This window comes from Myripristis murdjan, chromosome 3 (genome assembly GCF_902150065.1).
Source record: "Myripristis murdjan chromosome 3, fMyrMur1.1, whole genome shotgun sequence".
Classification (NCBI taxonomy): Eukaryota; Metazoa; Chordata; class Actinopteri; order Holocentriformes; family Holocentridae; genus Myripristis; species Myripristis murdjan.
Genome location: NC_043982.1, coordinates 6833415 through 6846974, shown reverse-complemented (window position 1 = coordinate 6846974; position 13560 = coordinate 6833415). Strand labels below are relative to the sequence as shown.

The 13560-nt window shown below is 44.2% G+C and overlaps 1 protein-coding gene across 1 annotated transcript in view; it reads left to right on the top strand.

Annotated features, from left to right (window-relative positions):
• Positions 1–335: 335 nt before the first annotated feature.
• zfhx3b (zinc finger homeobox 3b) overlaps positions 336–13560 on the top strand; it is a 151399-nt gene continuing 138174 nt past the window's right edge. Inside the window, 1 exon segment of the mRNA XM_030079176.1 lies at positions 336–713. The gene's annotated coding sequence lies outside the window, so the exon portion shown is untranslated.

Here is a 13560-nt window from a genome sequence, read left to right as displayed (position 1 = left end):
AAAAACCCCGACTGGAATAAAACGTTTCAAAAGTCAAAAATGAAAAAAAGAAAAGAAAAAGAGCGAGGGGGAAAAAGACCTGCCTATAATGTCGGGCATTGCCTGCTGCGGCTGCCTGCTCCAGTATTAACTTTCACTGTCTTCGGTCTAATCAAACTCTTACTTTCTGCTGTTCTTAATTCCATATTTTCAATTCCTGATCATTACTTTCCTCTTTTTTCTACTTGTATCTATCCATCCATCCCTCCCTCCCTCCCTCTCTCTCCCTCCCTCCCTCCCTCTCTCTCCCGAGCTCTCTCCTTTGCTGAATCTTATTGATCCAGAAGGCGGCTAATTAGCCCTTCCCTTCGTGCCTGTGTAATGAAGCACATGCGCACTGAATTAATCACAGCCATTTTTTGCAGGAAACTAATTAGCAGGAATAAAGATCCAAAGAGTTTTTTTCTTTTCAATCATCAGATCTCACTTTCACCTCTTCCTCGCTCCCTCTAACACAAGACTCATCGCCTGCTTTGCATCCAAATTATTTTTATATTGCCTTTAACAACTAATAGTACCTACTTCGTTTTTTTACACTCCGCAACAACAATGATCTTTCTTTTGCCATCCTAAGCGCAAACTGACCAAAAGGGGACTGCCTTGATGGGATCTTTAGCTAAATCATCTCAATACTGGATTAAAAAGCGAGGATCACAAAGCGGCAGCGAGAAATTGTAAGTTTCAACTTTGCGTTTGTCTCTTTTCCTCTGTTTCCACGATCCTATTCTTTTCGCTATACAGACTTATCTGAATCTCTTTCCTATTTGCTCGTAGTTTAGGCTACGTGTAGCGGAGCTAGCTATTCTCATATTGTGAGAAATGACAGGCGATCACAAGTTCATTTCATGCAAGTAGTTTTGTTTATTCTCGATTTTATTCATATCGTTACCTGTGTTTACATCAGCGTTCGTCCTCCTCTCCTCATGAATGGAAGAAAAGAAATGGGCAAGACAGCGATCCTCTCCAAGCAGTTGATCGTAGAAAACATGGTTTTAAAACACTTATGTGCATTTCGATGGGATCGGGAAGAGACATAGAGGGGTTATTGGTGTCGAGAATCGTGTTTTGAGGCACAAATGCAGTAAGAAAGGGCTATGCTGAGCAGACGCAGGGCAGCGGCAGCTCCACATGAGCGCTGCCCAGAAAAGGAGCTCCAAGTCCAGCCTGTGGGTCCGTGTGCGTCCGGCGAAAGGGAACACCGCCCGCTCTCTAATTTTGACAGATATGACACTTGCCACATCCAGTGTTTTTCGGCATCGTCGTGTGTTTATAAAATCCTCTCCAGGATAAACACATTTTTTGGTCTTCTCCGACACGCTTCTGAATCGTGTAGTTCCTCCGCCCTGTCTTTAGTTCCTCTACTTTTTCCTCTTTCCCCCACTTTTGTCCATCTTTTCTTTTTTATATTTTTTCACGGCTGTTTGCCTCTTTGAAGCGTTGTTTTAAGTCGATTCTCGTTCATTCCCTGACGGAGTCACATGCAAATCGATCGACATGTGTGTGTATGTGCGCGTGTGTGTGTGTGTGTGTTCGTGTTTGTGTGTGTTGTGTGAAAGTGGTGTGATCAGAAAACGGAGCCCCGGGTCTCCTTCATGGCAAGAGCGGATCAGCAGGACCTTGTATACGGAGAGCCAGCGAGTCTGAGCTGTGCTTCAGAGAACAGACGTGCTGTAGGGAAGACATAGGCAGGCTGTAGCCTATCTATTGCCCCGAACAACTACGGCATCAGACTTGCGAGGGGAACAATAATTTGCCTTTTTTGTTTTTTGAAAACAAATACTACATTATTAGCCTGACCCGAAACAGACATAATCAACCGAAAGTTACTGCAGGAAACTTAAAGTAATCTAGGATATAGGTTTAACGTTTGTAATTGCTCAGCCAATAAATAGCATATTTATTGGATTTTTTTTTTTAGGTGAAACTAAAAGTAGCCTATACTCTCGGAAAAAAAACCACAAACGAGGCATGGAAAGAGATATCAGGGCCGAATGGGCCTATCCAAAAAGATAGTGTTGACTACTACCGCCTATGACTACATTGTAACCAGTCTCACCGGGACTAATTGGGAAAATAAAAGCAAACGGAGATGCAATTGGCACCTTGACGTTTAGGTGCCACAAAACAACCCCGAAGATCTCCAGAAATAGTGCTACGAAAACAGTGCTGACTTATCGGACGGGCTGGAGCTAAACAGTCAGAAATAGCTACAAGAATTATTCAATCAGATTGCTATTTCTTCCCGACCCAGGGACAGGGAAAAGAAGGAGAAAAAGAGAGGTTTTGCGAGCAGAGGCGAGGATATGTGTAGCGTTGGGGGAGAAAGAAAGGGGAAGAGGAGGGGGTGTTTGTGTGTATGTGTGTGTGTGTGTGTGTGTGTGTGTGTGTGTGTGTTTTGGGGCTGGGATAGGTCAGACAGCAAGAAACCGGGGGAACAGGGGTCACGGAGTGAGTGTAAGAGAGATAAAAAAAGAAAGAGAGGAACCCCCTTGCCAGCAGTGGAGGGAAGCTGGGGAGAGAGAGTAGGTCTGGCTGGGGTGATGGTAGCTATTGGAGGGGTATGTTGTGGGGGTGACACAAAAGCACTTCAGAAATAGTGGTTGTCAGCATCTGCAGGATAGAAGACTGTGGGTTTAGTTTAGGATAGGAGAAACCAAAATAGTCCACTCGTAGTAACAGGCCTATTAAAATAAAACAGCGAGACTGGCAGACGGAAAGGCAAAAAAAAAAAAGGGAAAAGGGGGCCGAGGGTGGGAGTGTTGAGGGGGTTGGGTGAAGGGGTCAGATAGCCATGGGCCATAGAGGAGGAATCGGGGGAAGAGGTCAGATAAACAGATCCCTACCTTTCAGACTGCAAAGGAGCAGTAGGAAGGAGAATAGCAATAGGATGAAGAGGGGAAATTGGCATTCAGCATGACTAAATATTTTGTTTTTCACCAGTGACCATATTGTTTTTTCCTCCTTTCACTCCCTGCTATTTTTGGGTTGTATTAGCCTGTGTAGCTCGAGCATTGAGCAGATTTGCATTGTTTATAAAACAGTCTTTTGTGTGTGTGTGTGTGTGTGAGTGTGTGTGTGTGTGTGTGTGTGTGTGTGTGTGTGTGTGTGTGTGCTAAGATACCAGTGATACAGTGTATAGGACAGGTAGCCCACTGTGCCAAACCTCAAATGATCTCTCTTCCTCTTTTCTCTCTCTCACTAACAGTCGTCTCCTCTTCCTCCTCCTCCCTCTCTCTGTGTCTTCTGTTACAAAAACAAAGACGGCAGAAATGTTTCCCGTCACCTCACCTGTGTAATTCTCCTCTTTATTATCTTTTGTAATCTATATTTATGTTTTATAGCATTTACTGGCAAAAGGTATTTAAATTTCACCGGCTTTATTTCTGTGTATTATATTTCAATTATGTGTTTGTGTCAGACATTGTGTTGCTAACTGTAGCATGCTCCTGTCTGTCTGTGATATTGGAAGTATTCCATTTAAGGGAACTGTGGGCTATCAAAGTGCCACCAGAGTGCTTTTTTTTTAACCACAGACAGCATTTACCAAAAAAAAAAAAAAAAAAAAAAAAAAAAAAGCATTAAAAATGTCATTTTATTCATTTTGAGCTCATTAGTTATGGTCAGACTTGTGTTTAATTTTTCTTAAGACTATGCAGGATAAATTGGTTATGTTTAAGTGTTTAATATTTTTTTCTGATTCGATGTGAGTGTTTAGGTTAATGGTATAACATTCATATTTTGAGTAGATTTATGCTGTCTACATAGCCTAAGCAAAAAAAAATTATATTGTATTTATGATGTATGAATATTACACTCATGCAAATATTTTGCTGAGATTTTTATCATTAATTTATTCAGACATTTATTTTATTCTATTCTCTTAGCATTGTTTCATATATCTCTACGATATCAGGCAATTCCTTTACACCACTGCATATATGGTTGTAGGGAATTCAGACTGAATGAAGCATGTTGCTATGTGGATGTGTGAGACATGCCACGATAGACTGCTTTGTTGTCTATTCAGATCCAAATGAATGGAATCTGCAGTTTTGTTTATGTGTGACGGTGGTACTGGCATTAAGGTGGTTCTGGTCATATTATTAATAGAAGGGAGTGAATATGGTTGAATCCTCATGCTGTTTTCGTGATCAGTATTCATAGCAGGAACAGAGGATATTCCGGGTTGTAATGTTGTGATGTGATGGCAGGCTCCTTTTTCACTGTAGTAATGTGCTGTAGCCTCTCAGCCTGTGTATAGTCACACAACAGTCCTCTCTGTCTGCCTTATGCACTTGGTGCTCCAGCATAACCATATTTGATGACAGGTATTTCAGACTTCTCAGAGCTCGTTTGACTGTGTGATGCTGGGAAACGTGAATAGGAAGCCTAGCTGAGGAGATGAGATAAAGAGAATAGCAGTTGTCACGGGTGGACTCGCTGCATGGTTAGGGGGTAACACAGAGAAGGGGGAGACAGCGCCTCTGGCTGTCTATCCCCTTCTTCTTCCTCTTCTTCTTCTTCTCTCAGAGAGCCTCTCTGCCCCCGTCACCCTCCTCCCCCCCGTCTCATTCTGTGTGTGTCTCTCCATATCTCCCTCCTCAACTCCCACCTTTCCAGTCTTGGGGACTGGTAACGCGTGGAAGCTCGCTGCCATGTCCTCAGTCGGAGAGAGCCCTCTTTGGGTGAACAGTAGGCTACTAAGGCCGTGCATGGGAGAACGAACTCCTTTTATTCCACACACTTTGGTTTGGCGTGGCAGAGGAAGTCTGCGAACACATGGCAACAGTATCCACTGAAATATACTCTCATCAGCAAATAAAGTATAGATTGCTTTTATTTTATTGTATTGGTGTAAAATTTATTGTTATTGTTATTGTTATTATAAGTAGTAGTGGCAGCAGTGGTAGTAAATATATGATGTTTTATTATTACATGTATAGGTGAAAATAAGTAAATGAATTTTTTTTTTCATACTGTTTGTGTTCTTGAAGGGAGGCAAGGCAGTATAAATATGAGCAGGACTACCTTTGTGTGGACGAGTCTGCACTGAAATCAGAGAGGAGAGTGTAAAGTGTCTCCCTCCTCCATTAGCTGAGGGGATGTATGTGTGTGTATGTGTATGTGTGTGTGTGTGTGTGTGTGTGAATGACGCGAGCTAGTGCAGCTGATGGCTGTGAATCTGATGTATGGTTTTGAATATGCAAGCTTGTGCAGCCCAGACCAGTTCTTCCAGTTGCCCTGCCGCCGAGGCCAGTGGTGTGCGTGTCAGGCTGTCATAAAGGAGACACGAGGGGGCGGGATCTCGGCTCAGCACAGGGGTGAGGGAGAAAGTGGGAAGGTAGGGTGGAAGAAATGACTGTCATACTCAGGTGTGTGTGTGTGTGTGTGTTTCTGCGTGCGTGCGTGCTGTACCTGATCCTTAATCCCTGAAGCCCCCAATCACCACAAGGGCTCCTCTTCTACCCACAGCAAGCACCTCTTTTCTCTAAATTTCCCCTCCCTGTCCTCTTTTGAGCTCTTGTTCTCAATGTCATTCTTTTATCTTTTTGAAGTGAAGTTGGCAGGAATTTCTGTGGTTTGCTGTTTCACAATATGTTATCGTGTTAACAATCTCGGCTAACTCATTGTGGTAGGCTAGATTTATGATTTGAGAAGATGCGCATGTGTCTCTGCTTGTGTGTGTGTGTGTGTGTGTGTGTGTGTGCATAGTTGCATGTGTGCATACCAGGATTATGAAAATCCAGTTTCTAGTTAGTACAACCTTTTGTTTTTTCATGACCATTATTTTTTTATATACATTTTAAAATCTATTTATTTTTAAATCTAAATGTTGACACACAAATTCAATATTAGGGGGATCTAGAAATTGAGTCAAAATTTGAGAATAGAAAGATGATGGTGACAAAAAAAAATTCCTGCGGTAATATATGTAAAGGTAAAGTGTCTGTGACCTCTCAGTCCCCTTCACTGAAGAAAATGCATGAGCTAACATTGAATAGAGCACATAATATGTAATACATATTTATACACATTTGCATTACAGAGCAAGCAGTTTAGATTAATGATCTTTTAGTCATGGAAATGGAGTTATAATGTATGTGTGTGTGTGTGTGTGTGTGAGAATGTAGGTCCTTGACTAGAATCTGAAAATCGGTGCTGTAATGAATGCACCACGTAAGACTGTATTTGTTAGATAGTCATGTTGTCGCAGTGATGGAGCTTGTTCTGTTTCTGAGTTGCTGTATCGACTCTCACTCCCAGACCTGTGTGATGCCTTCCTGTGCAGGACTAGCAGCACCGTAAAAAGCTTGGCACGCATGTGTAGTATAGCAGCTATGACTCTGTGTGTGTGTGTGTGTGTGTGTGTGGGAGTGTATATATATTTTATTTGGGGCAGCAGCTAGCTCTAGCGTTCAGGGACGGGGTGAGCAGCGGTGTGCGTTGTGCATAGGCTGCATATGCGCACAGGCGCGGGTGAGGCAGGGGCGATAGGGACCACTCCAGGGGCTGCAAAAAAAAAATTGAACCGAGCAGCACCCCAGCCCCCCATAAGCCCACCCCTCTCCTGGACCCTGGAGGCCAGCATTCCACCCTCCGCGCTCGCGCTTATCATCACAAAGGACAGAATGCATAAAACATGGAGGACGCTTAGACAGAGGCGGCCCAGGTCGCCTTTCTCTCCCCACGCTGAGCCCTGGAACAATACATGGGCCCCTCTGGCCAGTGACTCTGACGACACACACGCCGTCTTTTTATCCTCCCCTATTTCTTTGTCATCCTCTTCCTCTTCCTCTATGTTACTGTGCTCCATGGAGTGATCACTGCCCTTGCATTGTTTATCTGTGTCGGTGAAATCTGCATTGTGTAACTGAAATGTAAGTCTGTGTGCACACGCGTGTGTGTGTGTGTGTGTGTGTGAGTGTTGTGATATTATCAATGCTTCAGCTGCGTAGCTGAAGCATTGATATTTCATATTACCTATTGAACTACATATTCAAGAAAAACATGCAAATTCACCCTTCACATTTAAATTTAGAAAATTTTAATTATTCTATTAACACACACCAAAAAAAAAAAAAAAAAAAAAATACAAATGCAAGATTGCTCAAATTCTTTTTTGTTATGTATTCTAGCCCACAGTATTTAAGGCATGTGTCAAGCTATTTCCTCAAAATGCGTTCCAACGCTGTTACCAGGCAGGTGATCCTGTTCATCAAACCGTCCTCAGCATGGCATTTTTCCCTGTCACTAATTTACAGCTAGGTCACTAGTAGATGATGCAACATCATGGCTTAGATTAGCAGCATGTGTGTTTATGTAGAGAGAGTGTGTGTGTGTGTGTGTGTGTGTGTGTGTGTGTGTGTGTGGTTGCGCAGGCACATGTGTGTGTGTTGGTGAGCTACTAGCCTCTCTCAGCTGTTCTGTTTGTCGGTCAGTGGGCCGGGCCTGCTTTGAAAGGCCACATATGAAAATGTTAGGAGTACTGCGTGGATACCGACTCCTCAGCCCCTTTTTTCCATCCTTTTCATTAATATTTACAATGCAGCGTTTGGAATTTGGGCTGCTAATAAATAGATATTTTTGTAAGAGTGTTATTATTTTGCTCATTCAAGTGTATCTAAGTTGGCTTAAAAATGCATTTAAGTGCATATTATCAGACAAGATAATTATTATCATGATTATTATTATTAATGTTTTTATCTTAGTTTAAAGCTTTGTTTGGCTCCAGATTGGGGTAATGCTGATTTTTAATTTTTATGCTGTGTTCATGGCGTCCACGCTGTTTTTTTTTTTTTTTTTTTTTTTTTTTTTTTAACGGTTCAGAAGGATTTCGTCTGTCTGTCTATGTGTGTGTCTCATAGCTAGGCTGCAGGAATGCACTGCTAGGATGTGCTGGACCCCAGCAGGTCTATGGCACTTCCTCTCTGTGTACCTCACAGCTTATCCTCCTCAGGATTAGAGAGAGAAGAAAAGAAAAGAGCGATTGCAGGAGTACCCCGTTCCCTCTTGCACTCTTTTCCCCGTTTTTTTTTTTTTTTTTTTTTCAAAAAAAAAAAAAAAAAATCTCAACAAAAAGTGTGATTCACTTGCAAATGTGTGGCAGCCTGTCCATGTTCCCAATGGAGGAGAGCAGGGAGAGAGAAGTAGAGGGAGGGAGGGCAGAGATGGAAAGACGTGGAGAACAGGCTGCAGCGTATTTAAGTGTGAGAGACTCACTGCAGCAAGGCTGAGGTGAAGCTACTCACTGTTTTCTTCCTGGTCAGAAAAAAGCAGTCGACTCCAGCAAAATTTCATTGATAGATTTCTTGTGGGGTTGTGTGTACGTGGCCTTTCACTGTGCGCGTCACATAGTGTGTATGTGTTTATGTGTGCGAGAGGGACAAGTATATAACTTGGGATTTACAATTTATCATTCCCCCAGCTTTTTTGCAGCGGCCTGGTTTTGTTCTCCCAGTGCCCTGGGCGGCTGGCCTGCTGGTAGTGAAAGGGTTAAGAAGCAGGGATAGCCCTCTTTTGTCTCTGCGGCCCTCTTTGCTATTGTTGTGGTGGAATTGAGCTCGGTGCACCTCACTTGACCACAGCAAAGCAATAAAATGGCCTCTAAGTGCTGTAGCCTCCCTAGCCCTCTGATGGCAGCTCTCTACCGGGCTTCTGCCGCTGTCTTTCCCTTTTTTTCCCCCCTACTAACACATGCACGGGCACACACACACACACACACATACACAGACACACACATTTTTTGAATGGTAACCCACTATTATTACTCATGCCAGGCCGTTTTTGGTTTTCTACTGCCATGAGATTTAAGCTAACAAGTGCAATGTAAATTGTCTTTTTTTTTTTTATCCGACAGTGCATGTAAACCATTATTTTAGTTTCTTTTTGTTAATTCATTTTCTTTTCAGCCTAATTTTGCTGATTTGCATACAAACACACAAAATACAAATGACCAGAGTTTGAATGTATTTATAAGTAGCATCCAATAGATCTGAATAAGAAAGTGGCAGCAGTTCTTAAAAAAACAAACAAACAAAAAAAAAACAATAATGTTCAGAGTTTTTATTTTTATTTTTAATCATTTACAATTACAGAATTTTATATGCATTAAAAACGCATGATGGTAGCATGTTTTCTCCTCTGTGTGTATGTGTGTGTGTGTCTGTGTGTGTATGCCAGTAACCATCAAGAGTGTAGCCCACCAGCACCTGACTGTGTCGTTATCAAACCTGAACGCAGCATCACCAGTCATAATGGATACCGCAGCACTACAACTACACATATTCCATATTCCTTTGCAGTTTTTTTTCCCCCCAATTGTAGCAGTAGCACCGCTGATTTTAAAAAAAACAATGCTTTCCAGTTTGGGATTGCATTGTTGTAGCACATTGTGTTGGTACTATTCCTTCTGATTGCACAGATGATTGTTTATGGCTGAGTCGCACCTTTGCAGACGTTGTAATTAAAAAGAAGATACAGTGCGTGTGTGTCTGTCGCCATCCCATCCCATCTCGTCAAATAAGCATCTACTTGTCAGAGTGGGCACGTCAAAGGATTTATGAAAGATTTCTGATTGGCTGAATTATAATTGGCAGTGTCCCGAGTATAAACGATTCATGCCAGGTGTCACACAGACCACGTTGAGTGTTACACCAAACTGCAATTAAATCAGCACTTCCTCCCAGCCGCAGCGTTACACCTCTGTGTTCGTCTGAGGGGGCGTCTCTCTGGCTCTTCCCTTGGTTTGGCTCCTCCCAAAACATGCATGGTTTTTCTCCTGCGGTCTCACTGTACTTAAAACAAATGCTCTTTCTCGTTTTCCCCGTGTTAAATGAACAAACATGAGGACCTCAGTGCCTCATAATAAATTGATTAGCGAGAAGCAGACTCCCACACAGCAGCACCAAAACAGGAGAGGTGTGTGTGTGTGTGTTTTTTTTTTTGTTTGGCCTGAGGAGGAGGAGTCTCTCGCTCTTGTACTCTCTCTCTCTCTTACTATCTCTCTCTCTCTCGCACACTTACACACACACACACAAAATGTATATTTATCTAGTTTAATGGCAACCTTATTGCTTGTCCGCTTGTGTCCACACTTCCACGTCTCTGGCACGCTATCCTCCGGCCGCCGCATTGTGACCGGGGCTTGATGTCCCATGACAGTGACAGAGCCGTGGCCTTTACATATTCCACACGGAGCCCTCCGCGACCGTTTGGTTTTCGTTCGCTGTCATGCGCCCAGTGCCCCAGCACGGAGATTTGGCCTGGGCTTGGAAAGGGGGGGGGGTGGGGCACATCCCGCGGGACTGACACGGGGCTAGACGGCCGTGACAGACCGGTGACCTCGGCTTTGTGACGTCACCAGCCTCGTCTGGTCACCATGGCATTCATTTTCCCTTCTGTTTAATGAATGAAGATGGGGGGCCCGGGGCTAGTATATGTACAGCCATTGGCAGTGCGCTGTTGAAGACCAAGGCCCCCAGCTGAAGCAGAAGAAAGCGCCTTTTATCGGCATTGAGTTTAAAACATACCTTCTATGTGGGCCTTGTCATGCTTCAGTCATCCTGTTTGTATGACAGTGAGTCTGTCACACTTCAACTCAGGTCAAGAAGAGGTTCCATATTCCCCTCTATTTTTCGCAGGCCTGACAAATTGCCTTGTTTTCCTGTTTTAAGTCAGGTATTAACAGATCGCAAGCAGGCATTGTTGAGTGAAGCAGGGAAACAAAACGCAGCCTGACCACATGTAGGAAGTCAGCCTGAGGTAAGAGCTGGGCTTGACACTCATGTGGACTGTTTTTCCCCTCCTTACATGCCAAGTGTCAATTCTTTAACTGGAAGTGCTCTCCTTTAACTCTCCTCTGCCACTCTCCCTCTCCCTCAGGGCAGTGTTTAAGCAGCCTTTCCTTCAAAGTGGCTCCAAATCACCTGCGGATGACAGAAATATAGAAAAAAAAAAAATCCATGTAGATTAGGTTTACTAATTTATCCAGCATCTTCCCTAAAGCCCCAGTGTTTGCGAGGGGTGTGTGTCTATATTAGGAGAGTGATAAAATTGGCTGCTTTGCATTGGAGCCAGGTGTTTCCTCATGTTGGGTCATGCCCTGGTTGGGAACAACAGGCCACATGGCAGGTAAGCGCCAAGCTTTCAGTGCGGGTGGATATCTTTTTTGTGTCGCAGCCTTCCTGTGTCACAGGCGAGGCTCAGAGGGCTCTCGCAAGCCGAGCACACTGGTGGGGCTGCGCTCTGCGCTGCGGATTAACACAGGAAGTGGCCCTTGTTTGGGGCTGGAGCTCTGTGGATCTTCTCTTGTCCTCCTAGCAGCGCCAGGACCAGGGCAAGTGTGTAAATGACACAGCCTTTGTTTACACTGGAGAGAAACTGGATGGGAGGAGGGAGGGAAAGAGAGGGAGGGAAGGTGGGGGCACAGACACCAGTCTCATCACTTCCTTCCGTTCTATAGTTTTTTTTTTTTTCTCCTTTTTTTTCGTGAATCACCATTGTCATAACAACAGTGCAGACAGAGAAGGAAGTGTAGAAAGGGTGAAAAGGCCTCACACGCCGGCTTTGTTCCAGCAAATGTGCATGGAAATAACTAGAAGTGTATGTTAAGGCGATAAAGCGGTGGTATGTTTTCTATCGAATAAAGCCGTGTGTAAATGCAGACTTTATGTCTCTCTAATGTATCAGCTTGGACCGCTCCGCCGCAACCACAAGTCTCCTCTCCTCTCTTTTTCCTCTCAGGGTGCGTTCAGCATGCTTGTGTGTTTTGACCCTGATCAAGACCGCACACACATTTCTCACACTCTTCAGACCTCTGGCTTCCTCAGGACAATTCTTTCGGCGTGTCCGTGTGTGTATGTGCAAATGTATCTCTGCAAGCTCTTTCCTGTCTTCCACATAGAGTTGTTATGTTTAAAAAAAAAAAAAAAAAAAAAAAAAAGCGCCGCACCACTTGACACCTGCACCCCCCCCCCCCCCCCCCCCCCCCCCCCCCCCCCCCCTCTTGTTAAGCCTCAGTCTTGTGGTCAGGGTAAAATGTACTTTCTCATGACAGATGGCTCTGTGGGCCTTCAACAGGAAGCCTGGCTACAGTGTTTCACAATCTATCTTGAAACAAGAACTGAACACCCACACTGGAGTACACTGTCCGCATCTTCTGCAGTGGGTGCCAGCTTGCTTGTGGTGGGTACACGCACAAGACCGGGGGAGGAGGAGGGGAGGGGAGCCCGACATAAGTGGACCCCTGAGACCCCCTGGAGGGGTAGAGGTGTGGCGAACGTCTGTTTTGGGCATGGCTTGTGTCAGCGTGTTTAGCGCTTGCCTGTGAGGGCATTTATATGCAAATGCTAAACAACCTATTGGGGTGGCTAATTACAGTGGGGCCTTTGTGTGTGCCAGGCAGTGAGAAGCAGGGAGTTTCTAACACGCCAGGCTTGGACTTCCCCTGCTTGTTTACCCATTGTCTTTCCTTATTACCCCCTCATTGACACTCCCCTTTTGTGTGGCCGTGCCGTTTTGCCTGCATGCCGGCTCCTCCCCGTGCGGCGCTGGAGTTAATGTAGTAGATTAAAGAGGCAGCACTCCGGCCCTGTTTACTTCCTCTTTCATCTGGTGGCCCCGCTCTGCTCTGCTCGGCTCTGCACCATCCCTCCTGGAGCTCTAGCCACCACCCATTCAGGAAGGATTCAACCTCGCTGCACTCTCTCCGTCTCTCTCTCTCCCATACAACTAATGCTCAGCTAATTACTTTGGGTGATAAAATGCATTTAGGTCATGTTCTAATGCAATGCAAATTTATGAGCAGGCAGAAGCAAATATTAACTTGTGGAGTCACTGATAGACATTGGCTGGGGACAAAGGTACACCTCGCTTAACTGACAAATGTGAGGTTTTTCGTGTGTTTTTTGTGTGTGTGTGTGTGTGTGTGTGTTTCCCTCTGTTGTCAAGGTTTTGAGGATGGTGACAGCAGGATACAGTGAAATTTCTCAGACAATAGAGGCTGCTACTAGAGGAGCATAGAGAAGCAGGCCTGATTGTGAGATACAGTCGTGGGAAAGCCCCTGTGTTAATATACTCCTTTTATCACTTATTCCAGGGGTTCCTAAACTTTTTCGTGCCAAGGACCTCCAAAATACACACGCAATAGATCACAGACTCTCATTTTAGAGTATTTTCTGTCAAGCAATGTGCTCGGAGAATTTTTTTTATTGTTACGCTTGGAGATAACAAAGTCTTTTTAGCCGAATTCAGATTTATATATAGTAGATCTATATAAGACAGAAACAGAAAATATCAGAAAAGTTAATTAACCCCCTCTTGCCTGGGATTCCTTGCAACCTTCTCAAGGCCCCCCAGTTGTCCCAGACCCCATTTCGAAAACTCTTGTCATAGAAACAATCGCATATATAAAGGGAACTGCTCCTTTTTCACTTCCTGTTTCTGCTAAAATTTACTCGCATTACTCAGAGTAATGAAATAATAGATAAATTGTCCTGTGAGAAGATGTGGCCATTGTTTTAT